Source organism: Lissotriton vulgaris, unplaced genomic scaffold (assembly GCF_964263255.1).
Source record: "Lissotriton vulgaris unplaced genomic scaffold, aLisVul1.2 SCAFFOLD_701, whole genome shotgun sequence".
NCBI classification, from domain to species: Eukaryota; Metazoa; Chordata; class Amphibia; order Caudata; family Salamandridae; genus Lissotriton; species Lissotriton vulgaris.
Window position 1 is genome coordinate 90,330 of NW_028248859.1, and position 27,239 is coordinate 117,568.

Genomic DNA, 27,239 nt, shown 5'->3' on the forward strand with positions numbered 1-27,239 from the left:
CCTTTGATTCTGTGCCCGTGCCATATTACAGATGCGGCCACAGAGTCAAAGAAGCCCTCAGGAGGCACACTGACAGTGCGCTATTTAAAAGGTGTTGCACTGTCAATGCGCCTCCTGACAACAGCCCTCTGCAGGGGGTAAAGATGTTCCATGGACCCCCCAGACATCCCCTTGCAGGCGGGTGCAGTCCTGACTGCACCCGCCTGCAAGGGGATCTCTATACCCCTTTGAAAGTGCATGCGTATGCCACCTGCACTGTGAAAACACAGTTCGGGTGCTCCGTGTTTTCACATGAATGCGCTGCACCCTGGGCAGCATGAGTTCTTAGCTGCCCTGGCGGCAGTGCATACACCATAATGGGGTGCATTATCACAGTTTGCGCCCGGCGCATCTTTCATCTGGAAGCCGCAACAAAGTTTTCTGTTTTATTGATATCGTCTGGCTTCTAAATACCTCCAAGGGATGATCAAAGGGTACTGTGGAGAACATAAATTATATGTGTAGGAAAGTGGCTCTGCATGTACTATACCAAAGTACGGTATAGTGTGCACAGAGTCCACGGGTTCCCCAGAGGTATAGGGGAAGCCTAATTAGATAATCACTAACATCTCTATTTGCGGTATTGTGGTCAAGCAGTTAGGCTTATCAAGAGGATGCGTTAAGCATTTATTGTATTCACTCAATCAAGGCTGATGTCACACACTCAGAGGCAGAATCCAGACCAATTAGGTAAGTATAAAAACAAGCATTTGCAATGCAATAAGTCTCGCATTAGGAAAGTTTGAGCTATTGGTATTGTAAATTGCAAAGTTTTTATTTATGTGTTGTTTTTGAAAATAGTGAAATTAATAGCTTTGTCATTTACAATGCCAATAGTTATAACTTTCGTAAATGTGATACCTATAGCATTTGTAATGCAATATGTTTTGTATTTACATGACTTAGATGTATTGATATTACAAATAACAATGGCGTTTAATTTTTTTAAATAACTAATACTTAAATAAAAGTTATTGTTTTTATAATGGCAATAGCTTCAACTTTTCTAAAGAACTTTTGTGAAATTATGTTCAGTGTATTTTATTGTGACGAAAATCCAAGAACAGAAGTGAAATATTAACATCTTTTTGTGACATTTGCAATAAAGCTTGAAACATTGATAGCGTATATTTGAACCAGTTGTTGTTGAATGGTTGCACAGATTGATTCTGTGGTGGCCCTGAGTGATGCAACGGTCTCGCCTTTGCAAAAGTTAGAGCTATTGGCATTGTAAATGACAAATTTTGTATTTATGTGTTGGTTTTGAAAACAGATAAATAAATGGCATTGTCGTTTACAATGCCAATAGCTTAATCTCTCGCAAATGCGAGACCTATTGCATTTGCACCCACACTGACAGAGAGCCACACACACACAGAGCCACACACACAGAATCACACACACACACAGAGCTAAACACACACAGCCACACACAGAGCCACACACACACACACAGAGCCACACACACAGAGCCACACACACACATGGTGGTGGTGGATGTGGTGGTGATGGATGTGGAGGTGGATGTGGTGGTGGTGGATGTGGTGGTGGTGGATGTGGCGGTGGATGTGGAGGTGGATGTGGAGGTGGATGTGGTGGTGGGTGTGGTGGTGGGTGATGTGGTGGTGGATGTAGTGGTGGATGTGGTGGTGGATTTGGTGGTGGATGTGGTGGTGGATGAGATGGTGGTGGATGTGGTGGTGGATGTGGTGGTGGATGTGATCGTGGTGAATGTGGTGGTGGATGTGGTGGATGTGGTGGTGGTGGATGTGGTGGTGGATGTGGTTGTGGTGGATGTGGTGATGGTGAATGTGGTGGTGGTGGATGTGGTGGTGGTGGATGTGGTGGTGGTGGGTGTGGTGGTGGTGAGGTGGATGTGGTGGTGGTGGATGTGGTTAATGTGGTGGTGGTGGATGTGGTGTTGGTGGATGTGGTGGCAGTGGTGGCGGTGGATGAGGTGGTGGTGGATGTGGTGGTGGTGGCGGTGGTTGAGGTGGTGGTGGATGTGGTGGTGGATGTGGTGGTGGTGGATGTGGTGGTGGTGAATGTGGTAGTGGTGGTGAATGTGGTGGTAGTGGTGGATGTGGTGGTGGATTTGGTGGTGGATGTGGTGGTGGATGAGATGGTGGTGGATGTGGTGGTGGATGTGGTGGTGGATGTGGTGGTGGATGTGATCATGGTGAATGTGGTGGTGGATGTGGTGGATGTTGTGGTGGTGGATGTGGTGGTGGATGTGCTTGTGGTGGATGTGGTGATGGTGAATGTGGTGGTGGTGGTGGATGTGGTGGTGGTGGATTTGGTGGTGGTGGGTGTGGTGGTGGTGAGGTGGATGTGGTGGATGTGGTGGTGGATGTGGTGGTGGATGTGGTGGTGGTGGACGTGGTGGTGGATGTGGTGGTGGATGTGGTTAATGTGGTGGTGGTGGATGTGGTGTTGGTGGATGTGGTGGCAGTGGTGGCGGTGGATGAGGTGGTGGTGGATGTGGTGGTGGTGGCGGTAGTTGAGGTGGTGGTGGATGTGGTGGTGGTGGATGTGGTGGTGGTGAATGTGGTGGTGGTGGTGGATGTGGTTGTAGTGGTGGATGAGGTGGTGGTAGATGTGGTGGTGGTGGATGTGGTGGTGGTGGGTGTGGTGGTGGTGAGGTGGATGTGGTGGTGGTGGAGGTGGTGGTGGATGTGGTGGTGGATGTGGTGGTGGTGGATGTGGTGGTGGATGTGGTTAATGTGGTGGTGGTGGATATGGTAGTGGTGGATGTGGTGGCAGTGGTGGCGGTGGATGAGGTGGTGGTGGATGTGGTGGTGGTGGATGTGGTGGTGGTGGCGGTGGTTGAGGTGGTGGTGGATGTGGTGGTGGATGTGGTGGTGGTGGATGTGGTGGTTGTGGATGTGGTGGTGGATGTGGTGGTGGTGGATGTGGGGGTGGTGGATGTGGTGGTGGATGTGGTGGTGGCGGTGGTGGCGGTGGATGATGTGGTGGTGGATGTGATGGTGGATGTGGTGGTGGAGGTGGTGGTGGTGGATGTGATGGTGGTGGTGGTGGATGTGGCAGATGTGGTGGTGGTGGGTGTGGTGGTGGTGAGGTGGATGTGGTGGTGGTGGATGTGGTGGTGGTGGATGTGGTGGTGGATGTGGTTAATGTGGTGGTGGTGGATGTGGTGGTGGTGGATGTGGTGGCAGTGGTGGCGGTGGATGAGGTGGTGGTGGATGTGGTGATGGTGGATGTGGTGGTGGATGTGGTGGTGGTGGCAGTGGTTGAGGTGGTGGTGGATGTGGTGGTGGTGGATGTGGTGGATGTGGATGTGGTGGTGGTGGATGTGGTGGTGGTGGATGTGGGGGTGGTGGATGTGGTGGTGGTGGCGGTGGTGGCGGTGGATGAAGTGGTGGTGGATGTGGTGGTGGATATGGTGGTGGTGGATGTGGTGGTGGATGACGTAGTGGTGGATGTGGTGGTGGTGGATGTGGTGGTGGTGGTGGTGGTGGATGTGGTTGTGGTGGATGTGGTGGATGTGGTGGTGGTGAATGTGGTTGTGGTGGATGTGGTGGTGGATGTGGTGGTGGATGAGGTAGTGGTGGATGTGGTGGTGGTGGATGTGGTGGTGGTGGATGTGGTGGTGGTGGATGTGGTGGTGGTGGATGTGGTGGTTGCAGATGTGGTGGTTGTGGATGTGGTGGGTGTGGATGTGGTGGTGCTGGGTGCGGTGGTGGTGGATGTGGATGTGGTGGTGTGGTGGTGGTGGATGTGGATGTGGTGGTGGATGTGGTGGTGGTGGATGTGGTGGTGGATGTGGAGGTGGATGTGGAGGTGGATGTGGTGGATGTGGTGGATGTGGTGGCGGTGATGGATGATGAGGTGGTGGATGTGGTGGTGGTGGATGTGAATGTAGTGGTGGTGGATGTGGTGGTGGTGGATGTAGTGGATGTGTTGGATGTGTTGGTGGATTAAAATATATATTTTTCAATAAATGATACTCAATTCAGGGATAAATTCGTACATACTTAATCAAAACACTGAAATATGTTGAAAAATAAAGGTTTCCATTGTAAAGTCTTTATCACTTGTTTTTAAAACATTTACTGCCGGATTTGCATATGGATCGGCACATACTCTGCTCTAAGAGCCAATCCAGATCTCTGCTTTTGCCACTGAACTAATACCGTATCTTGGACTTCCTCCAAATTGCCTGATAACCTTACGCATTGAACTACAGTTTTCGTCCGCTTTTGGCTGGGTGTTCACACTCTTTCTTTGTCTCAGCATTTCTGCCTGACGTAAACATGGCAGCGGCATTAACTGTGTTGTTTAACGGTGCGGTAGTAATTTTCTCACTTCAAGGCACATGCGCAAGGCTGCGGGCAGCGTATGCTGATTGTTCCTGCATTCTTCCCCTGCCTGCCTCCTTTAACGGCATGGATCCCTGCCCCTCCGCCGGACCAGTGGCGTAACGAAACTTGAGGGGGCCCCCCTGCAAACTACATGGAGGGGGCCCCCCTCCAATCCTCCGTGCCAGTCTAGAGCTCTCAGGCCAGCGACCCGCCATACTGCAGGGGATGCGGGGCTATTGTTACGCCACTGTCACCAATCCAGCCGTTATAAGTAACACTGGATGGTGGAGTTAAAGGTTGGGCTTAGTCTGCCAGCAGGCTATCATAGGTGGTGGTCCATTCATTACAGGGTCCCTGCCATCAGTACGCCAGGGAAGTTTGCCCAATTTTAGATGGGTTTCCTGATGCAGACTCCTGTCATGATATACAACGTCGGGCCCACTCATCGTTCAGTTTTGACAAAAGTGCATCCACTGCTCCTTCTCGTTTCCGTTTTAAAACATTAGACAAAGCGACAATGCAGTATTTCAAAAGCAGATGTAACTACAAAGAGCACATTTTGATAATACATTTTTATTAGTAGACAATAGCAATCTTAAGAGGCATTGCATAGCTTCATACACACTTTGACCCAAATTCCATCACAGTCTCTCTCTCTCTCTCTCTCTCTCTCTCTGTCAGTCAGTCAGTCTTTCTCTCCCTCTCTGTCAGTCAGTCAGTCTATCTCTCTCGCTGTCATTCAGTCTCTCTTAGTCAGTCAGTCTCTCTATCTCTCTCTCTTTCTGTCAGTATGTCAGTCTCTATCTGTTTTTTAGTCTCTCTCTCTCGGTCAGTCAGTCTCTCTCAGTCAGTCAGTCTCTCTCTGTCAGTCTCTGTCTTTCTGTCAGTCAGTCGCTTCCTTTCTGTCAGTCAGTCTCTCAGGCAGTTTCTCTCTGCCAGTCTCTGTCAGTCAGTATCTCTCTCTCTCAGTCAGCCAGTCTCTCTCTCACAGTCTGTCTCTCTCTCTCTGTCAGTCAGTCACTCTCTCACTCGGTCTCTCACTCAGTCTCTCTCTCACAATCTCTCTCTCAGTCAGTCAGGCTCTCTCTCTCAGTCAGTTTCTCTCCCTGTCAGTCCCTCTCTCTGTCAATCTCTCTCTCTCAGTTTCTCTCTCTCTGTCTCTCTCTCTCTCTGTCAGTCTTCCAGACAGTTTCTCGCTCTCTCTCCTCTGTCAGTCTCTCTCTCTGTCAGTCTCTCTCTCAGTCAGTCAGTCAGTCATTCTCTCACAGTCATACAGTCTCTCTCAGTGAGTCTCTCTCTCTCTCTCTCTCTCTGTCAGTGACTCTCTCTGTCAGTCAGTCTCTCTCTGTCAGTCTCTCTTTCTCTCAGTCAGTCTCTCTCTCTCTCTGTCGGTCAGTCTCTCTCTCTCTCTCTCTCTCTGTTGGTCAGTCTCTCTCTCTCTCTGTCGGCCAGTCTCTCTTTCTCTGTCAGTCAGTCTCTCTCTCAGTCAGTCTCTCTCTATCTCTGTCAGTCTCTCTCTATCTCTGTCAGTCTCTCTCTGTCAGTCTCTCACTCTGTCAGTCAGTCTCTCAGTCTCTCTCTCTCCTAGCCTCTCTCTCTGAGTCAGTCAGTCTTTCTCAGTCCGTCATTCCCTCTCTCTCAGTCAGTCTTCCAGACAGTCTCTCTCTCTCTCTCTCTCCCTCTGTCAGTCTCTCTCAGTCAGTCATTCTCTCTCTCTCGCAGTCAGCCAGTCTCTCGCAGTGAGTCTCTCTCTCTCTCAGTCAGTGACTCTCTCTGTCAGTCTCTCTCTCTCTCAGTCAGTCTCTCTCTCTCTGTCAGTCTCTCTCTGTCGGTCAGTCTCTCTTTCTCTGTCAGTCTCCCAGTCTCTCTCTCAGTCTCTCTCTCTCTCTCTCTCTCTGTCAGTCAGTCTCTCTCTCTCTCTCACTCTCTCTGTCAGTCTCTCTTTATCAATCTCTCTCAGTCAGTCTCTCTCAGTCAGTCTCTCTCACAGTCAGTCTCTCTATCTCAGTCAGTCAGCCTCTGCCTCTCTCTGTCAGCCTCTCTCTCTCTGTCAGTATCTCTCTACCTCAGTCAGTCAGTCTCTGTAAGTAAGTCAGCCTCTCTCTCTCCCTCTCTCTCTCTCTCTCTCTCTCTCTCTCTCAGTCAGCCAGTCTCTCTCTCTCTCTGTCAGTCTCTCAGCCAGTCAGTCTCTCAGTCAGTCAGTATTCAGTCTCTGAGTCAGTCTGTCAGTCTCTCTACTCTCTCTCTCCACTCTCTCTCCACCCTCTCTCCCCACTCTCTATCTCTCTACTCTGTCCTCCCTATCTCCACTGTCTCACTCTCTCTCCACTGTCTCTCTCCACTCTCTCCACTCTCACCACTCTTTCTCCACTGTCTCTCTCTCTTTCCACTCTCTCTCCCCAACCGCTCCACTCTCTCTCCACTGTCTCTCTCTCTTTCCAACCTCTCCGCTCTCTCTCCACTGTCTCTCCATCTTTCCACTCTCTCTCTCCAACCTCTCCACTCTCTCCCTCCACTCTCTCTCCACTCTCTGTCTCCACTCTCTCTCTCCCCACTCTCTCTTTCTCCACTCTCTCTCTCCACTCTCTCTTTCCAATCTCTCTACTGTCTCCCTCCATTCTCTCTCTCCACTCTCTCTCCATTCTCTCTCTCCACTCTCTCTCCACTCTCTCTCTTCTCTCTCTTTCCACTTTCTCTCTCCACTCTCTCCACTGTCTCTCTCCACTCTCTCTCTCTCCACTCTCTCTCCACTCTCTCTCTCCACTCTGTCGCCACTCTCTCTGTCTCCACTCTCTCTCCCTCCACTCGCTCTCTCCAATCTCTCTCCACTCTCTCTCTCCACTCTGTCTCCACTCTCTCGCCACTCTCTGTCTCCACTCTCTCTCTCCACTCTCTCTCCACTCTCTCCCCACTCTCTCGCTCTCCACTCTCTGTCTCTACTCTCTCGCTCTTCACTCTCTCGCTCTTCACTCTCTCGCTCTCCACTCTCTCGCTCTCCACTCTCTCTCTACACTCTCGCCACTCTCTCTCTCCACTCTCTCTCTCCACTATCTCGCTCCACTCTCTCTCTCTCCACTCTCTCTCTCCACTCTCTCTCTCTCCACTCTCTCTCTCTCCGCTCTCGCTCTCTCCACTCTCGCTCTCCACTCTCTTGCCACTCTCTCTCTCCACTCTCTCTCTCCACTCACTCTCTCTCTCCAATCTCTCTACTCTTTTCGCTCTCTCTCTCAACTCTCTCTCTCCACTGTCTGCCTCCACTTTCTCTCCACTCTGTCTCCACTCTGTCTCCACTCTCTCTCCACTCTCTTGCCACTCTCTCTCCACTCTCTCTTTCCACTCTCTCTCTCCACTCACTCTCTCTCTCCACTCCCTCTCTCCAATCTCTCCACTCTTTCCACTCTCTCTCTCTACACTCTCTCTCTACACTCTCTCTCTCCAATTTCTTCACTCTCTCCACTCTCTCTTTTCACTCTCTGACCACTCTCTGTCTCCACTCTTTCTCTCTTTCCATTCACTTTCTCCACTCTATCTCTCCAAGCTGTCCACTCTCTCTCCACTCTCTCTCTCTCTCCACTGTCTGTTGGGACAGCTAACAAGGTGTATTGCTCTACCATGGCACATTACTTTTAATAGGTCCAAATAAAACAATCAAGACCCAAGACGTCTTCAACAAATATAGCGATTTTTGCCATAAGACTCACTCAACCCTCTTTGCAGCGCAGCACCCTTTCCTTGTTATCGGTCCTTGTTGAGAGTTACTTGTGTCAACAAATATATAAGAAGGTGGGAGCAAGCGCCCGACCCCAGGCATCCAGAACAGTCAGCCACCTTCACACTATAATGTCCCCACCTCTCATCTGCAACCAGAGCAACACAAACACAACTTGGCACACTGAGCTCAATTACTAAACACGCCTGACTGAGGGCAGACACAAAGTAGTATGCCTTCTAAACAAGTGTGCTCTTACCTGAGGGCACCATGTTGCTGCCTCGTCCCTTCTCCTTTTACACATGAGCATTGCCCTGGAGAATGCTGTCTCTGCCCCTGCTCCCCCCCCCCCCCCTCCGCGCCCCCACCCCCATCCTCTTTCCAGCTCGTGGCTCTGACTCTGACTGAAGAGGAACAATGTAAGTTGAAACATTGTTTCTCTTCAGTCCTGGGTCAGAGCGGAGGGGCTCGGAGCAGACTGCAGACAGCCTGCACCTGCTTCAGAGCCTCTCACTCACAGATCTGATCTCCACCGAGGAGCTGAGGGGCCCCCTTCACCTACTCAAGGCTGAGGGGCCCCATACACCTACTCAGGGCTGAGGGGCCCCCCGCACTGCGGGGGCTGCTGGGGTGTTTGTTACGCCCCTACGCCGGACCCGGCAGAGCCCATCCTCTGCCCAGTAGTGTATCAGTAGTACTAGATGACCTTTGCCCTAGCCAACAACCCAGGTGAGGTACTCCTGGACCAACAGTGTTTTGCCCCCCAGCACTTCCACGATACCCTCCCCACGGACTCCAATTACTGTTGCAAGCCGAGGCAGTGGCCATAGACGGGCAGTAAGGTTGCCTCTCCACAATATATAAAGCCTAACACACGCCCTCCCAGCTGTACCCCTCAAACCACTGGGACCAAATAGTAAGAAGGAGGCTCCCGGAGGGAATACTCGCTGAATGGCAAAGGCGTGGGCCGTGATCACGCGCGGCGGACAGTAAGCGCTGATCGCTGCGGGGTCACCCGCCTGGGAACACGCGTGCTCCGGCCCTGCGAAGGGCATGTATCGCGCGCCCATGCATCCCTATCAGCCGCTTTACACATACGAAAGCAGAGGCAGAAGAGAGCATTATCACAGGCTGCCAGCAGCCCCATGCTGCGCCCTGCCTCCCCCCCACTACACGCAGACCGTCCGCTCTCATTTAAACTGACTCGATATTTGTATTTGTATTTGAATATTGGATTTGTATAGCGCCTTATCACCCAGGGGTCTCTAAGCGCTTGGCAGAGAGTGAGCACAATGCTAAAAGGGGAGAAAGTTAGACATTACCCCAAGCCTCCTGAAACAACACCGTTTTTAGCTTTTTTCTGAAAGATAAAAGATTTGTTTCTTTGCGCAGGCTTTCTGGCAGTTTGTTCCATGCACTGGGAATTGTATGGGAGAAAGTGCGCTTGTCCGTACGGGTTTTATGCGTGATGCATAGGCCCTTGAATTTGGCCCGCTGTTTCACCGGCAGCCAATGGAGTTTATGGAGGAGGGGAGTAGCCTGAGTCCTTCTAGGTTTGTTGAAAATCAGTCTGGCGGCGTTGTTCATGACTATCTGAATTCTGCTCAACAATTTTTGAGGGATATTGTCATACAAAACGTTGCCGTAATCCAGACGTGCCAGGATCAGTGCTGATACTGCTCTTCTAAGCGTGTCTACCGTCAGGATAGGGGATAGTTTGCGCAGTTGTCTCATTAGCCCCACACATGTACCCACTACTGCTGAGACCTGGGCAGACATAGTGAGGTTGGCATCAATGATCAGGCCCAAGCTTTTCACTGCTTCAGCTGGTATTGGGGATGGCCCTAATTCGGTAGGCCAGAGGAGATCGTTCCAGGGGCTGGATGCCGTTGTGATCGCCAACACCTCGGTCTTATCGGGATTTATTTTTAATGAGTTGGTCGTCATCCAGTTCACGGTGAATTTTAGGATATTCTGCATTCTCTGGTATGCCATTGGACAATTGTCAATTTGAATAATAATCTGCGTATCATTGGCATAGTTGTATATACTGCAGTCCATCTGATTTAATGTTGAGATGAGGGGTTGCAGGTAGGCATTGAACAGTAAAGGTGATAATGCCGAGCCCTGAGGGACTCCGCATGTGATACCTGCTGCCTCCGATACCAGGTTAGCCAATTGCACTCTCTGGACCCGTGACTCAAGGAAAGATGTCAACCAGGCATGGGCGGTGCCCTGAATACGGAGATCCCACATCCGCGACAACAATAGGTCATGCTTGACCGTATCGAATGCCGCGGAGAGGTCTAACAGCACCAGGGCACACGGGTTTTTCCTATCCGCTTTAAGTCTCAGGTCGTCCAGCACGGAAAGCATGACCAATTCCGTGCTATGGTGGGCCCTGAAACCAGCCTGGTTGGGCTCTAATAGAGAATTATTTTCTAGATGTTGAGAGAGAGTGGGCAGTACGTGTTGTTCCAAGATTTTAGCTAGGAACGGTAGTTGTGAAATGGGCCTGTAGTTTTTCAAGATCTTGGTATCAGCCCCTGCCTTTTTCAAAAGGGGGATCAGGCGGGCCTCCTTGAAGTTGGATGGAACCTGTCCAGTTGTGAGTGAGCTATTCAGGAGTGATAGTATGTCGTCCTTCAGCCCTAACCATGCTTGTTTAAAAACCCTTGGAGGACACGGGTCCGCCGAAAATCCTGCGCTCTGCTCAGACGTACATCACTCCGTGCGAGGCCCCTCTGTCACGCAAAGAGCCAGTAATAATGCATTTCATGCTCATTATGAAACGACCACCCCAACAAAATGTTAAATAATTGGCAGCTGTGGGACACAAACCCATGCCTCTGGAGAGACAAGGAGCTTTCCACCCACCGCTTCTTCACTGTGTACATCTCGCTGCGGTGTGATGCCGGAGAATTCCTCTGCTCTCCTTGCTTCAGTCTTTGCTCACTGTCCCTTCCCCCTTCCCGGCCTGTTTTTCCTGCTCTCTAGACCGACAGCGGCCACTAGCCACCCCCTGCCCTTGGGAAATGACGCATGGTGCCCTCTACTAGCACCCCTCAAGCGACACACAACTGTCAGTCACCACAGCATGAGTGTCCAATACCCTGTCTGGATGGTGCCTCGTGGGCAGGTTGTCTTGCATCCATACTGCTGAAATAAATATTCCCTGAAGTCCGTGAGTTCCGTGCCTCTCCTGGAGTGTCTTACGTCTCAAATGTCAATTAATTACCTGTCACAAGTAACTGCACATTTATACAAAAATTTTTACAAGTCTACGCAGCACAGCCGGTGTCGGCAATTAAATAGACCGTGCTGTAATCAAATTACTTTTTAGCATGTTCAATCAGCTGTGTAGGGCTCTCGTTAGAAGGAGGATGTAATTCATTCGCAGCTAGGGAGTATGTGGCGGCAGATGTAATACAGATGTGCGTGACAGGCAAACATGAATGGGTGCGTCCTACCTCCGCAAATTACGAATGCATGTTAATTTTTTAGAAGGCACCTCTGGCTTCCACAGTGCATAAGTGATGTTGCTGTGGTGTGTGCCACCCTCTTCTGTCCAGTCAGCTTTGTTTGAGGAAGACAGCGGGGCGTCCTGCCTCACTCAGTAATGTGGGCTGTTGGCGCATTTTTTTGCACTTTTGTCATGAAGAATGTTACTTAGGAGGAGGATACAGCCTCCTGATGCTGAGATCTGACAAGCTTGAGATGCTGAATTGATGGCCTCAATGGACTATGCTCCAGGGCACTTGCATACGTCAGTGTTCTCTGTGGTAATCCCTATAAAGAGCTCCACAGTGCTCTCCACATAAGCTTTATTGCGCTGGCTATCAGATGGCTGTTTGCACTGATTTTATATTGGCTGCAGCGTGGTGCTTAGTATGTTATACATACCAGCGCTCTCAATTATATTTAGGAAATGTTGTGAGTTTACTTTCTCCCTCTTAAACGTAATTTCACTCTAATGCAGGTTAATGAAGAAATACATTTCATGTAATACATCCTCTTAATGTCCCTCACAGGTGTCCCAAATGTCATTTATTGATACCAGTGCGTGGCTACGTTGTCCTTGTAAGAGTTAGGTGTGAGACAGTGATTTATCTAATGCTTGCCTTTATCGTTGTGTTGCAAGATGGTCTACCATGCAATTAAGCTTTGTCTGATTTTCGTACAACTGGTACCTATGTGCACATTTGCCTTGGCCAATTTGAGGCATGCTACAGTTTTAACTACTGAATTGTTTTAAACATTAGGTGAAACCCAAATGCATGGATGCCACATACCGTGATTTTGAGTTGGCATGTGTGAAGTGTATTTCAGTTTACCCGCAGTGTACACTTACTCCTAGTCAAGGGTAGTTACTACTCCACTGCTTGTACCCAATTAAGTTTTACAGACACAGACGGAGTAGCTTTCACAACGTATTTACTTCCCTTTATTTCATACTGGCAGACCAATTAATTTGCTTTTCCGGAACTGCTGGGCCAGCAGCTGGTTTTTCTCCCGTACCAAAATCGCCTCCTACCCCCGCTGTTCACTTGCTCACCTGTTCCAGCCTCTCATCTCCCCACCCTGAGCCACTTCCCTTCCCGCTGTCGCCTGAGCGCCGATCACTTGATTTACAGCCTCAATATAGCTTTAACTATAACCTACTTTATGAAAAAGCTCCACTGCAAAAAAAAAATGTGTAAAAACATTACCACTACTTAATTGCTGTCTCTCCGCTCTTACTGTCACACTCGCACTTCTTTCACATCGTCACACTGTCCCTCCTCTTTACAAGAGGCTCTTAGGCATAGATTCATCAACCTAAATTGCGATCGCAATAGCTGCGAAACAGCTATTGTGATCGCAATTACGGCTCCCGCAGTTCATCAAGAAAAAAAACAGTAAATTGCGAATTCGCAAACATAAATTCGCAGAATCAATGTGGAACCCCCTTAGCGAATCTGTAACAGCGATTTTCCACTTATTCTGTGAACTATTTTTTGAACTCGCAAATAAATCGCAAAATCAATTAATCAAACATCGCAAATAGCGAGAAAAAAAAACAAACTCGCTAAATGCGATTCGCAATTTAAGGAGAAGTCAAACCAGGTGGTAACCATGAAGTTCAATTGGAAAGAAAAAAAATTCTAACAAGAAACAGGGGCGGGGTAAAACAAACACACTTAAGGAGACACAGTAGGAGCATGAGGACATTCACAATGCCAGGTCTATACATCATGGCAAGGCGGCTGAGGCTCCAGGCTGCAGCCCGGAACCAACGCAGGATCCTAAACGCATCTTCTGGCTGCGGATAACACTCCTGGGCCAGACTAAAGAGGAGATCTACTCCAAATACAGGCTGAATGGGGCAATGATAACTAAGCTCATCCAAGACCTTGACCCCCTGATGCAGCACCCAACAAGGAGGACCAATGCCGTGCCCACCCATGTCCAGGTCCTGTGCGGTCTGCACCTCCTGGCCTCCGGAAGCTTCCAGGGGATAGTTGCATATGCAGGGGGGATCTCCCAGAGCACACTGTCACGCTGCCGACGGAGTTTCCTGGACGCCATGCTAAGCCGGTTACACCACTACATAACCTTCCCAAGCACCCAACAGGACTTAAATCAAACAAAGCTTGACTTCTATAACACCGCGCTATTCCCCCATGTAATTGGTGCATTGACTGTACCCACATCCACATCTGCCCACCCGCTGAGACAGAATACATGTACCGGAACCGCATGTCCTACCACTCACTAAACATCCAGATGGTCTGCAATGCCAAGACATTCATCCCCGACATAGTGGCCCAATACCCGGGGAGCACGCATGATTTGTTAATCTTCAGGCACAGCGGCATACACACCCGCTTGGCCAGGGGTGACTTTGGCGAAGGACATCTCCTAGGTAAGTACACATGCCCACATACAGTATGTCAAGACCATGTAGCTCCGCATAACCGGCACTGACCCTCTGCTCCCATCCTTCAGGTGACAGCGCCTACGGCCTCCGTGAGTACCTCCTCACCCCATACATCAACCCTGCAAAACCACAGGAACGGCGTTACAATGCTGCGCACATTCACACAAGAAATGTCATTGAGCAGATATTTGGGATGTTAAAGAGCCGATTCTGCATCCTACACAAGACTGGTGGGGCCCTCAAATACCAGCCTGAGGTCTGCTGCCGCATCGTGGCTGTGTGTGCCATACTCCACAATATTGCTACCAAGCGGAGGATACCTGTGGAGATCTCTGGTAATGAGTCGGAGGGGGACAACCAGCCACCTGCACATGTGCATCATGCACGCGAGGAGAATCCTGCAGAAGGAAACAGGCGCCGCAACAACATTACACTGAACTATTTCTAGAGCACCCATAACCCTCACACAACACTGCACTCATGAATGCCACATGAAATAATAACATGAGTAATATTTGAATTCAAAATAAATTCTCATTCTATTTTTTTAACAAGATCTAGAAGTTATTTGTATTTTACAAACAACATAACTTCTGTATTGCATGATACAGACTCTTGAATGCAGAGCAGGCGTGCTTGGTACATCAGCATGGCACTGCTGCGAATGTTCAGCCATTCACTGACGCCTTCTGCCGGACGCACCATGTCGCCTTTCTTAATCCACGTCGGCAGTGTCCAGCCGTGATGCTGCACTGGGCCTGGTACTGCGGCACCGTTCTGGTGCCCCCGGCACAGACAGGCTGCTCAGGCTGGAGGTGCCCTCACTGGCATCATCACCCCCCTTGCATGGGCATGGCCACACACCTGTTGGTTTTGGATTGCGGTGGTGACCTGCTCCAGGGCCCTTGCAACATCCTGGCTGCATTGCACCATTTCAATTTGTATTGCCAGGGAGCGGCGTGACAGTGGGGATGTTGCAGTCCCGATCAGGTGGTTTGACCTGGTATATGCTGATAGCCGGGTCAGCAGCTGGCGGTGGCGGCGGTGGGTGATGTCCTGCTGCGACACCATCAGTTGGTTGTTCTCCTTAACTGCAGCAGTCAACTCCTGCACACTTTCGGTGAGCTGATTCATATTGCGTGCAGTCTTGTACAGCTGCAGCTGCATGGCTGCCATGTGCTGTGCCTGCTTGCGGTGCACAGCTAGCATCCGGAGTTCGATCCCTAGCCCTGGATCTTGGGCCTGTTGCTCCCTCTCTGCTCGTGTGCCCCCGTTGCGCTGCTGCCTCAACCGGCCACTTGCCTGCGACCACACAGTGGCTGTGCAGCGTGTCTGCCTCCTGGGTGGTGGTGGGGCCTGTTCCACTGCCATGTGTGATGCATGGGGTGTTTGCACTCCTCCTGTGGCTGCAGGGGTGGCCCTGTCCTCATGTGGAGGTGGTGGTACTGGTGCAGGTGCAGGTGTGTGTGACGGTCCGGGTTGTGGGGCCATATGGCTCTCTCCCTCCGTCTCCTCTGGGGTCTCCTCGATGTGGAGTGCCTCGCTGTCTGTGGTCTTCTGCAGCACATGTGATGTAAATGGGTGCATGATTATTGTTATGAATCTTGCACATGGGATGTTGCAACATGCATGCAGGCTTGCATTCCCTGCCTGGCTTTAGGGATATGTTTCGCTTGACAGTTCTGGCTGTGTGTGGCTATCAGGGAACTATTGTCATACTACATGTCCCACAATGCAATAGTGCGTTTCTGATGTGCAGGGACTGCATTACTGGGGTTGTCGAATGGCTAGCTCGGGGGGCATGGGCATTCTTAGGGGACGGGGTCGCAGTTGCATGGCTCTTACCTTGTGATTGTTGTGTGGGTCGGGAGGTGTCCAGCCGAGTGACCCCCACGCAGGCTGCAGTGTTGATGGTGTCCTCAACCAGGTCTTCAAGTGGTGTATTGGCGGCAACTGTGGGGTCTCCTCCTCCCGTGGCATGTTGCTCCCCAGCCTCTCTGCTATGCGCTCCTTGGCACGCCCTCTGAGATCATACGACCTCTTCTTGAGGTCATCAATTAACCGCTGGGTCACTCCTACGGAGTTTACCTGCTCCCTGATGTGCAGCCAAATGCGCCTTTTGTTGGCCTCAGGCACCTTTCTGGATAGCTTCCTAAAAATCTTATCATGGTCCCTGCTGAGTCCCTCAATCAGGAACTCCAGCTCATGCCTCTGTACTCTCACCTTAGGACTAGTTCACCTTGCTAGAGGGGTGACTTACCTAGACCATATGCAGTGGATTGCAGGCATGGTACGCAAGGGTGTGTGACATATCGACTCTTGACTTTTTATTGCACCAAAACACAAAGCCTGCTGTGGCAGAGTGCATAGGTTATGGTACAGGCAACCTGAGGGTGGCACAATGTGTGCAGCAACCCTCAGAGGCCTTCCTTAGTCACAGTGCCCTTGGTACACACGGTACCTTTTTACAAGGGGCTTGCCTGAGGCATGGGATCTGCCAATTGTGGATACAAAGGTACAATTTTGGGAAAGAACACAGGCCCTGGGCACCTGATTAGCAGGGACCCAGGGCAAATCAAGTCGGGTTGCATCAGATGTCAGCCAAAAATGGGGGGTAACCATGCAAAGAAGGGGCACTCTCCTACAATATGAAATGAGAGAAAGAGATCACTGTCTTCCTGTGAGGTGTGAATGAGCTCTCAGAAGGATCAAACAATCTAATCCAGAGAGTTAATATGATTTCTGCAAGAAAGTATGTCTGGTCTGTGAATACAATTAGTCAATCAAAATGCAGTTAAGAAATAAAGAAACTAAAAGTTTAAAACAAGTTAATAAAAAAGCTAAATATGTAAGCAAACAAGTCAAATCACAATGTAGAGAAATCAGTAAAGATGTAAAGTAAATGGAATTCTAAAAAATAAAATCAAGAATTTTAACAGGAGCCAAAAGGGATCAAAGTTAATCTGGAGCTCAAGTTCATTTCGAAGTTCAGTTTGAATTTATACCACTATGTCCAACCATGCTGTCTTGTTCACTCAAGTGCTCTTCTCTTTAGAGTGAAGTGGCTTGCAGATGATCAATAGGGTGTTCTGGAGAAGTGTCTTGAATGCAAACAGGCTCAGCTGAGGTAGTGTTAACCCCTCCCATGCTCATGACGAGCTGAGCTCGTCATGAGCCACGGCGCTCCGGTGCTCATGACGAGCTCAGCTCGTCATGGCCCGTGGAACGCTCAGGTGCGGGGAGAGTTCCCCTGCTGTGCTGAGCATTCCACGGGAGCCGGTGCACCTGTGACGACCTGAGCTCGTCATGAGCAAAGGAGCGCCGTGCCTCATGACGAGCGGAGCTCGTCATGAGCATGCGGGCGCTGTGTGCAACCCCCTCCCCCCCAGCACAGCGGGGGAATTAGCCCCGCAGCGAAGGGGTTAAATAGGTAGGAATGGCTGATCAAGATGAGATCAATCCTGGTTACAGGCAGCTTGAAGATCTTGGGGTTTAGGTGATGCTGTTTTGGGAGTCTATAGGGCAATATGATATCTCTAGTGGTTTGAGGGCTTGTTGTCGTAGTTTGGCTTAAACGCCACCTGAGAGGGTCTCAGCATCTTTAAAATGTAAATTTTTCAGAATCATTTGCAAAAGCCACAGTGGATGCAGGGTTTGACACATCTATTTCCACTAAGCCAAGCTACCTTTTGGACTCTCTCCCATAAAAACTATATTACTTAGGGTAATGTCCTCACTAGCTAGCAGACCTTTGCAGGAAGCAGGCTCTTCTCATATCTACAGCACTCTTTCTTTCCCTCAGAAAGCAGGCTTTTTTAGAGGACATTATTAAAAATATTATTTTGGGCCCCAAAACAGGAAACAAGAGCTACCAGGTCTAGAGAAAAGAGATTAAGACTTAATTTAAAGGCAGAGTTGGACACACCAATCTACAAAGATTCCATCAATAAGTCATGAATTGCAGGAGAAATGGTCATCTTCTTTTCTTGTTACGTTTTAGCAGGTTATCCCCGTCCAGTTTTTTTGTTAACCATGTGTTTTAAGTGATCTCCTAGTTGTTTTATTGGTGGCAGTCCTGTAACCAATCCTGATAAAAATTCTCATGCTTCCCACTTCCATGTGTTCAGCAAAGAGATACTCCTCCTATCTAGAACTGTGAACCGTAACATGAAATCCATTCCATACACCTGAAACCAAGAGAGCTCTCCTCTGCCTTTCAACGCTGCCAGTGTTAGTTCAACCCCTTGAGTTTCAGATATAACATTGCTCCCTCGGCTAGCACTTGGTCTAAACCACGCTCAGGAAAAATGCAATAAAGATCCAATTGATCCATATTTATAAAAGGAGAAAGGCGTTTCTAAATCCATTCCCTCGCAAATGTGTACTTTAAATTTAGTTTTGATCATGTTTTCCAATTAACAGTTCCATACTAAAAGTCGCATTCTAATTTACACAGCAGTGAACGCTTCTTGCATATAATACCATGCATGTTTAATTCAAACATTATTGATCACATGAAACCAGTTTGCCTGTATCCTGCATTTCACCAAATTGGTTCTTAAATTGACATTGAAACCCTCAAAAGCCTCCTAATTTCCGCGTTATGATGAAGCAAAATGTCTTCAAATGTCACTGAGCTTTTGTGAGTCACGAATGTTGTACTTGTGATGAAAGCGTTGTTCTCCTTTTATTATACCATTTAACAATATTATAGTACTATTCACTGAAAACATTGCCCCCTATTGAGCTGCCAGCCAAGGACCTTGACCCCTGTAGCAAAGCCCACTGATGCCACCCACAAACGTACTAAAATCACTGAGTATATTCCCAAAGTAAAAAAATAAGTCTTTTCTATTTTTACATAAGAATAACACTGCTTAAATATTATATTTTGTGCAGGGGGTACATGTGCTACATGAATGAATTGTAGTGCCCCCCACTCGACCATCCACTAAAAAAAGCCTTCACTGTTTGACTGCACCACAAAAAATCAAAGTGGAGTGGTAGTTAGCAATTAATAGAGACCTCAACAGAATCTGGTTACTGTGTTGCTAAATAAAGCAGCAATACTTGTTACAATGATTGCCCTTGAGTCGCACACAAAACTGGCCTGAGAAGTGCAAAGTCTAAGGGGACGATTATGATGCCATCCGGAAAGGCTCCGAACAGGATTTGGATTCAGTGAATCTGATTTGAAACGTATGTGTCCGACCGAATCAGACACATTTCCCAATGAGCAATTGCTATGCTAGGAAACTGTTCGGACTGCCCGAATTGGTTCAGAACGGCATTCGATCAACCCCTATTGACATGGTTTCTCAACGAGTGATTATGATGACCGATTCGGACAGTTGTTCCGATTCGGTCTGCCCAACATGAAATGGCTGCCAAAATCTGACTTTGGGGGCCTTTAGCAGGCCCCTCCTTCATCCAGAAGCCTCTGGTTGGGGTCTGTGGGGGTAACCATTGGACCCTCCTTACCGCCATGTACAGTGTAGCAGGCATCATGGGGTGCCTGTCACAGGAAGCATGGTTTCCCCAACAATCTCTTTTTTCAATGGGAGCCTGTGTTTTCGTTCGGAACACAGGCTCCTGTTGAAGTCAATGGGAGTCTGACCGAACGACGTATGGCAGCACCGTAATCGGTCGGTCAGACTCGCAGAACTGATTTGTTAGGAAACGATTCCGAAACCGATTTAGTCAGAAGTGTTTCCTAACGAGATCGTAAACTGCCCCTAACAATGGATGCAAACAGCATCACTGCCTGATTTTACATTTAAAATTAACACTTGGAACAAGGCCATTACTATTAATAAACGAAGTAATTGTTTTTATATGCTATGTGCTCTACCATCTGTTCATTAATTTATTTAATTTAGTTACTTTTTTGCTTGGCTTTCTTGTAACATAAAGCTTCAATTATTACATATTTTTGAAATTACAGAAGGAATCACTGTGAGCTTTCTGATTACCACCTGCTGTTGGACATGTGACCTATTTACGATTTATTCTCCTCTTTCAAAGTGCAATTTGGTAGCTACATAATTTTACTAACACTAACCTAAATTGCCCCTGCATTCCTATCATCCTTCTCAGAATGTGTATGATTTACAATATGAAGTCCTTCATTACAGATGACAATGTATATTACTCGCAACAGTAATACTTCCTTATTTGAAATCCCTGATAAATAACTATCCACAAGATAATACGTTATCATTCACTACTTTTTCCTGAGGTTCTGTCCTGAAGAATGTTTGAGCCCCATGCCACTCGAAACCCATCAACACACGTTTCTCTGGCACATATGTTGACTTTCAATGTACAAAGCATGTACTGTTATTTTACACTCCTGCAGATGTCCCCTCAACATATTTTAGTTATTTGTATAAATGTATAGAAAATAGTCATCATCCAGCTTTCTCATATAAGAACAGTTTATTTTGTAACTGTTAGCGGCACACTTAGCGATACTTAAATGTATTTATAATGATCAAGTTTATAAAGCTACAGTAATAACTCATACAACTACTACTTGCTTGAATCCTCTGTGAAACCTACTCTTACAAGAATAATACCTAATCCAGTGGACATAGGAGGGTGCTCTAAACTCGCACAAAAGGGAAGGGGGGTGGTCTCAATTAGAGCTCCGAATTAACACCACATGAACTTTTATAGATCATGGTCAGGAGTTAGGGAGGGCGCACCCTGACACTCCTGTTCCTGCAACACAGTCTCAAATTCCTCCACAAATAGTGGTAACCTCACCAGATTCTGTGCCTGTGTATTCATCAGCTAGAGCTGAAAGAAAGCGCAGGTGTCTAGCACGCTGAGGTCCTCTCCCTACACTCTGATGTGCCTGTCAACATGAGCACTTCAGCTCACGTGATATCACCTGTGAAGGCATTCTCATCAAAAGCACAGAATATGCCCTCTGCCATAAATAGTAATATGAAATTCCTTGTGTGAAAGCTGTATTCAACTGCAAGTGGTGGAACCAATGGCTCAAACAGTAGAGACTAGCATAGGGTGCCTGCTCACAAAGTGCATTACTAACCTGCCCTGTTTAAAAAACATACAAATCCCAGATTAATCATTTTTGTCTTTAAGGATACGTTGTAATATAGAGGTTTAATGTGGGAGCCAGTCTTCCGTGCCAAGCGGAACCAAAATTGTGTATGAAAGTTCATCTAAAAGTGCTATCTTGACCAATATTAGCTATCCAAGACTGTTTACACCATTGCCTTGATTTCTCGCAAATATACAAAACCAATATGCTTTGTTTCCATATCCTTTGTGGAGGGGGAGGGGTGTGGCCAAGATGGAGGCTGCATCAGAATCACTTAAGAGAGCTCCAAGGCTAACCCATGCAAAATCCCACAGTTCTCCTCCCCATCAATCTGCATGGTGCTGATATCGGCAACCCCCCGCTTAGCAGAAATTGGTTGCACTGCCCAAAATAATCAGTCCATGCAAATTTTGTTGGGAACCAATTTTCTGCAGGTTTATTTCATACAAGAATAACGCCAATGTGGTGGGTTAACTTGCAGGTGATCCAAGGGCAAGCAGTGGTGACTAACCCAATCTGCGCTGCCCACCTGATGAGCCAAACTGCACCATGGCCAATCCAATCGGTGCACCCATTTATGTGGTGATTATCCCCCTTAAATACCATGGACCACCAATCCATAACTTTACTCACACCTGTTAGGGGCAGAGTGTTGCAAGCCCAGCTCCCAGTTGCTCAGGCTTATAACCGCCTAAAGGACTAGCACGTCACTGCCGTTTTCATCCAGGGTCCTGCCATAAAGACTACTGGGATTTGGCATAAGGCACCCCTCTGTGCTCCTGAAAGGGTACCCCTTTGTACCAATCAACCTTCGGATTACCCGGTAACTTCAGCTGCATAATAAATTCATACATTACTAAGTTCAATTCTTTTGCCCGCCAGCACGCTGGGTAAGAGGTTGGGAGGGTGAGAGCTTGTCCAGTGGGGAACAAAAAGGCTGGGAAATGGGTGGGGGTAAGTATGAATACCTGTCCCCAGCCCACTGCGCACGGGAAATGAAGCTGCAGAGGCGCTGGACATAGGCAAGACTGCGGAGGAAGGGGGTCTGGGCAGCTGGTCCACAGGAATATTCCTAATGTGGCTCCAAGGGGGCTGCCCTCTCAAGATACCCACTGCAAGCGCCATGGGCAGCCACAAATTTAGTGCTAGTTGTTGCCAGATTGCCTGCTCTCTCCGGAATTACAAACTGATGCGATGACAAGTGTGCACTGCTTCAATTTCAACATTTTGGCAGAATGGAATGGTGTTCGGGGGGTAAGGCCTAGAGCAGGGCCTTGGGTGCAGTGGTTCCACTGCCATACAGGGACCGCAATATGAAGCAGCTGAAGCGATGAAAGGAAAGGACTGACAACCCCCCTCACTCAATCTCATTGGGATGTTCCAGATGACTGACCGCTGCCCCTTGAGTGTCTTTCCCCATTGCTTGCCACGGTCTGGGCTCCAAGAGGGTTTGTGACGGTGTGACGCATAGATCGGATGCCCAAATGAGTTCCAGCGATTGTTAGGGTCCATATGTGAATGGGCGCAGCTGCACCAATTTGGACTTGGCTGACTGGTACAGGGGATTTGGCTTTCACTGTGAGAGAGTAGCGCAGGCCTGGCTGTGACTGCGCCACATAAATGTGTGCACCACTGAACAATGGGAGTAGAAAATCCCAGCCTGCAGAGGAGGAGCCAAGGGGCCTTGGTGTGTACCTGCATGAAAGCACTTCAGTGAGTCCCCTACAGTGATGCTCCCCGCTTCAGGCACCCATGAGACTTCCGCCTGCTAACAGACCTACCGGCACCCTGTGACTGGTCTGCTGTTTGTCTGCCTGGCGTTGCACCTGATGGGGACAGCATGGTTTATAGACTTTCCTGCTCACAGCTTCCTCAATGGCCCTGACTAACTGGGACTGATTGTGGACATGTTTAAGGGCTGTTGGTGCCTTCTCATTGAGGAAACGCGGCATGCTACTGCCCTGCTCTCTTGGCACCGCTTGCCTCCTTTCAGTGCCTGGTCATCCTGAAGTTTACTTATTGGGCAGTAGTGTTGAATTCAGTAATCGTGCACCAGCTACTCCCTAATCACACTGCTTTTGATTTCTTGATTTAGTATGCCCTAGAGGTGCCAAGACTTCACTGCTAGACCGAGAGGGGGATGCTTATCGCGACCAGGTCATTAAAGCATTGCAAGGAGGTCTCACAACACAGCACAAAACAATTTACTCTTTTGCGAACAGAGCACTCCTCGGAGTCTGGCTCGGACATGGGGGGCTCTGTGTCCTCGACAACTGGCGTCCACAAAAGCCAATAAATTACCCCACGTTTAGCAGATGACTTGTAGCACATAATTCTTTGTGCCCCGTAGGCACATACCTGAGCACTTGGACTGCTACCGCAACTGGGCATTTCCAAGGTAAGCCGCTGAGATTTGAGGGGGCATGATGTTGAGTACTCCAAAACAGGCTAACGCCATGGGGTAGTTGGGCACTAGTTTTTCCATGCTCCACATAGAAACTCCAAAGTGGACATGTTTCTCCCATTGAACAGTTTCCTTAGTTTCTGATTCCAGTTGAGAACATATGGTCTGGGACCCCAATGTCACCTAATCAGGGAGTAATATTTGTTATGTTGTTTTTGTCATTGTATGTTTGTTTTTATGGAGCCTTTGTAAACAGTCAAGTATATTTGGTGTGTATATTGGCAGTGGAGAGGGTTAATATACTCCAGTATGAGCAGTGTCAAACACGGGGTACACAGAGACTTGGGGCATCGACTCCTTGCCTGGAACAAACATTATCATTTCATGTTTTAGGAACATGCATGGACAATCTTACCTCGCGGTATAATGTGATAACATAGAATGTGCACAGTAAGGCATCTCTTGATAAAGGATACTGCATTGATGCCTATCTCATGCGTCGCCAAACACATTTTACCCTGCTGCAGGAAACGCATCTAACAGCTGCAGAACTCCAGTAAGTCAGCACGAAGTAGCGGAACAGGTCTATGGCATCGTCTTTGTCGGCATATGCTGGAGGAGTGCTTATATGGATTTCTCCAAGGGCCCCATATGTGGTGGATCATAACAGTGTGGATGATAGGGGTAGATATGCAAGACTGGTGGTACACTTGGACGGGGCACAGCTGACACTAGTGGGGATCTATGCAGCTAACTCCAATCATTCAGATTTCTCTGATGCACTTACCCCATCGCTTTTCACGCACCAGGCCTTTAGGGTGGGGACTTCATTTGCATGCCAGATGTAACCTGGATCCGCCATAGCCTAGATTCCCCAAAATAAACCGCTGGCAACAGATGAGTTGCCAACTGAATGTCACGCCATATCTTCTGCCATAATTGCCCAATACCTCCTGGATGTGTTTAATGAAGCTAAGTTGAATAGCAAGCTTCCAGACTTGCTGCTCGAAGCGTTGATCATGGTCCCCCTGAACCAGGACACAACCCTTTAGATGTGCATCTGTACCATCCATTATTCCCCCTTAACCTTGACTGTAAAGTCTTGGGGAATGTGCTCGCCTACCGATTACTTACTATATTCGGCACATTGGTGCATGGTGATCAATCAGTATTCATACCTGGGCTTAGCACCTTCTTCAATTTCCAGTGGCTTTTGGGAATATTCATGGGACACAGCCGGAGGCACACAGCAGAGTGGCAGTATCTTTTGACATTGAAAAATCTTTTGCTACCCGGAGCTGAGTTTTGTTGACGACTCTGGAGAGCATGGGATTTGGACCGGAGTGACTGGGCTAAATTGGCATGCTGTACTCAAACTCGATGGCTAGAGTTCAGATGGGCTAGCTGGTCCCGGACAGCTGTCCCATCCGGAGGGGCACTAGGAAGGGGTGCGTGTTATCACCATTTCTCTTCACGATAGCCATGGAGCTGCTAGATTGCCGCTTACACATGCGAGCGCAAGACTGGGGGATTCAGGAATTGGACATCCATCACATTGTGTCGCTGTATGCAGATGATGCCCTGGTGTTCTTACGTTAGGTCGGGACCTCCCTTCTGAGCTTGATGTACTTATTAGATAACTTTGGGGTTGTCTCTGGCCCCATGTCAACTGGTTCAAATTCAGTCTATTTCCTCTTACTTCAACTCCAGTGCCCCACTGAGATGCTGTCATGTGGTTTGGTTTCACCTTTGCACTGTGTTATTTTAGCATGAGCGTGTTAGAAGTTTAAACACCATTTTCCTTTTCTGCAGCCTCTGCACACAACACATTTTGCTTAGTTGGATATTTTGCTTCACACGAGAATAACATGTTTGCTTATAATATCAGCCTTGCTTGGTAAGCTTTGTCTGTACAGTGAGTGCCGAGGCCTTCAAGGTTATTTCAACACAGTCTTTGTTGTTCGGATTGATCAGTGCACTGAGTAGACATAATATATATGCAGATGTGGCCAACTTTGGGTTTGGGCGCGATTGATAATGCACTGCACAGAGCATGAGACACACACTTGATGAATATCCCCAAGCAGAGAGTTGATGCAGGAGATGATGTGATACATTTCTGATAAACACAAAGGTATGAGCCCGCCCTTCTAAACCCAAAGAGACCTTCTGTAGATATAATATAATATACTAGCTAGGGTGGGTAAACTGAGGTTCTATTAAGACCTTTTTCCCTTTAGCATTTTAACATGCTTTCTCCCTTTGTATGTTATGGAATAGTAACCATGCTGCTAACTTTGTTTCTTATATTATGTTATGTTTGCTTGTATTAGCCAAGATACTGCGCTTGAGAACACTGCATTAGAAATAAACCTTTCAAACTTGCACGTGTCCTTATTTACTCCTCGTTCTGGATTGATATGTTAGTATAACAAAAGAGTGTTCATATGTTCCGTTACCTGAGGTGTTCTAAGTCCATGTTCTGGGCTGTCTAAATTATTGGGGGTCGGTAAGAACCAATGAGACACTGATTGCAAGTCTGGTAGGGGATTTTTGATACTAAGGTGAGTTTTGGCACAACCTAATTCACTGAGATTCTAAGTCTCTATGCACAGTTCTGTGTGAGAGCAGGATTCCTGCGACAATGCCTTACCAGAAAACCGACTCAAATGATGTCATAAGAAATCATTTGCGACATCATACCTGGGCGTTCAACTATGCCACCCTGATAGGGCCCTTAAGAAAGGCAACATGCGTAGGGTGCTGCGACGGATTTGTAGATTCTTCTCCTTCTGGTGTTCATTGTTTCTCTCAACGTTAAGGTGAGTAGTGAATGCTAAGATGCTACTGCTGGCTAGGTTGCTGTCTTTTTTTGCAGCTCTTCTGATCGTGCTCCTCAAATGTTTTTTTGGGGGAGTTGAATTGTCTCCTACTGGAATTGATATGGATTGGGGTGGAACACCATGGGTGGCTCTTGCCTTAGCACAAAGACTCCTACTTGAGGGAGGGCTTGTCTCGCTAAACTTTGAAATGTATTACACCGCGGCGCATCTTCAATGGCCTCTGTGCTGGTGCGATGTGACTCATTGCCCTGAGCAGGCGGCCATCCCAATGATGTTGGGCTAGATGGGTGTTTATACCTGGTTGACCGATCGAGATTGTCAGTTTCGATGAGGATGAACCTGATGACGATGGCATGGGAGCGCTGACGTCAGTTTGTGCACGGTAAAAAGTCTCACATTGCTCGCTTGCCAACACCTATCAGGAATTCTGGAATTGGCTGGGAGACATGATTTGATACCATGGAGGGCAGCTGGGATTGGCAGTTTGTGAGATCTCATTCAGGAGGGAGTCCTTATGACCTTCCACGACATAATATGCACATATAATGTGGGTGTGGTCCACTTTTGATCTACCATGCCATCTAATGAATAGTGCTGATTATTTGGGACGCCGGGTGGAGTGGAACAGTTCCCATCACCAGTACTACACTCACTGCTCATTTATGATGGCACTGGCACACGTCCAGCTTTCTCCACGTTATACCACGCACTGACAGCTAGAACACTAGAAGACACAGGGAGGGAGCTGACTAGATGGGATGATGTTCTTCAGTAACCATTGACAGACAAGGCTTGGGCGTGAGCGTTTCAGCACTTGAAAGAGGTATACAGGAATCACAGATTCTACTTTACACAATTCAATTACACACCATGTATATTTTTTCCCCTCACCCATTTAGCACATGTTCTCTGCGTCCACACCTGAGTGCAAGC

At 48.2% G+C, this 27,239-nt stretch overlaps 1 protein-coding gene and 1 pseudogene across 1 annotated transcript in view; both read right to left on the reverse strand.

The window, feature by feature from the left end:
• The window catches only part of LOC147663783 (uromodulin-like), a 121,734-nt gene that overhangs the window by 10,974 nt on the left and 83,521 nt on the right, over window positions 1–27,239 (reverse strand). The window lies entirely within an intron of this gene.
• Window positions 14,667–15,577, reverse strand: LOC147663784 (uncharacterized; annotated as a pseudogene).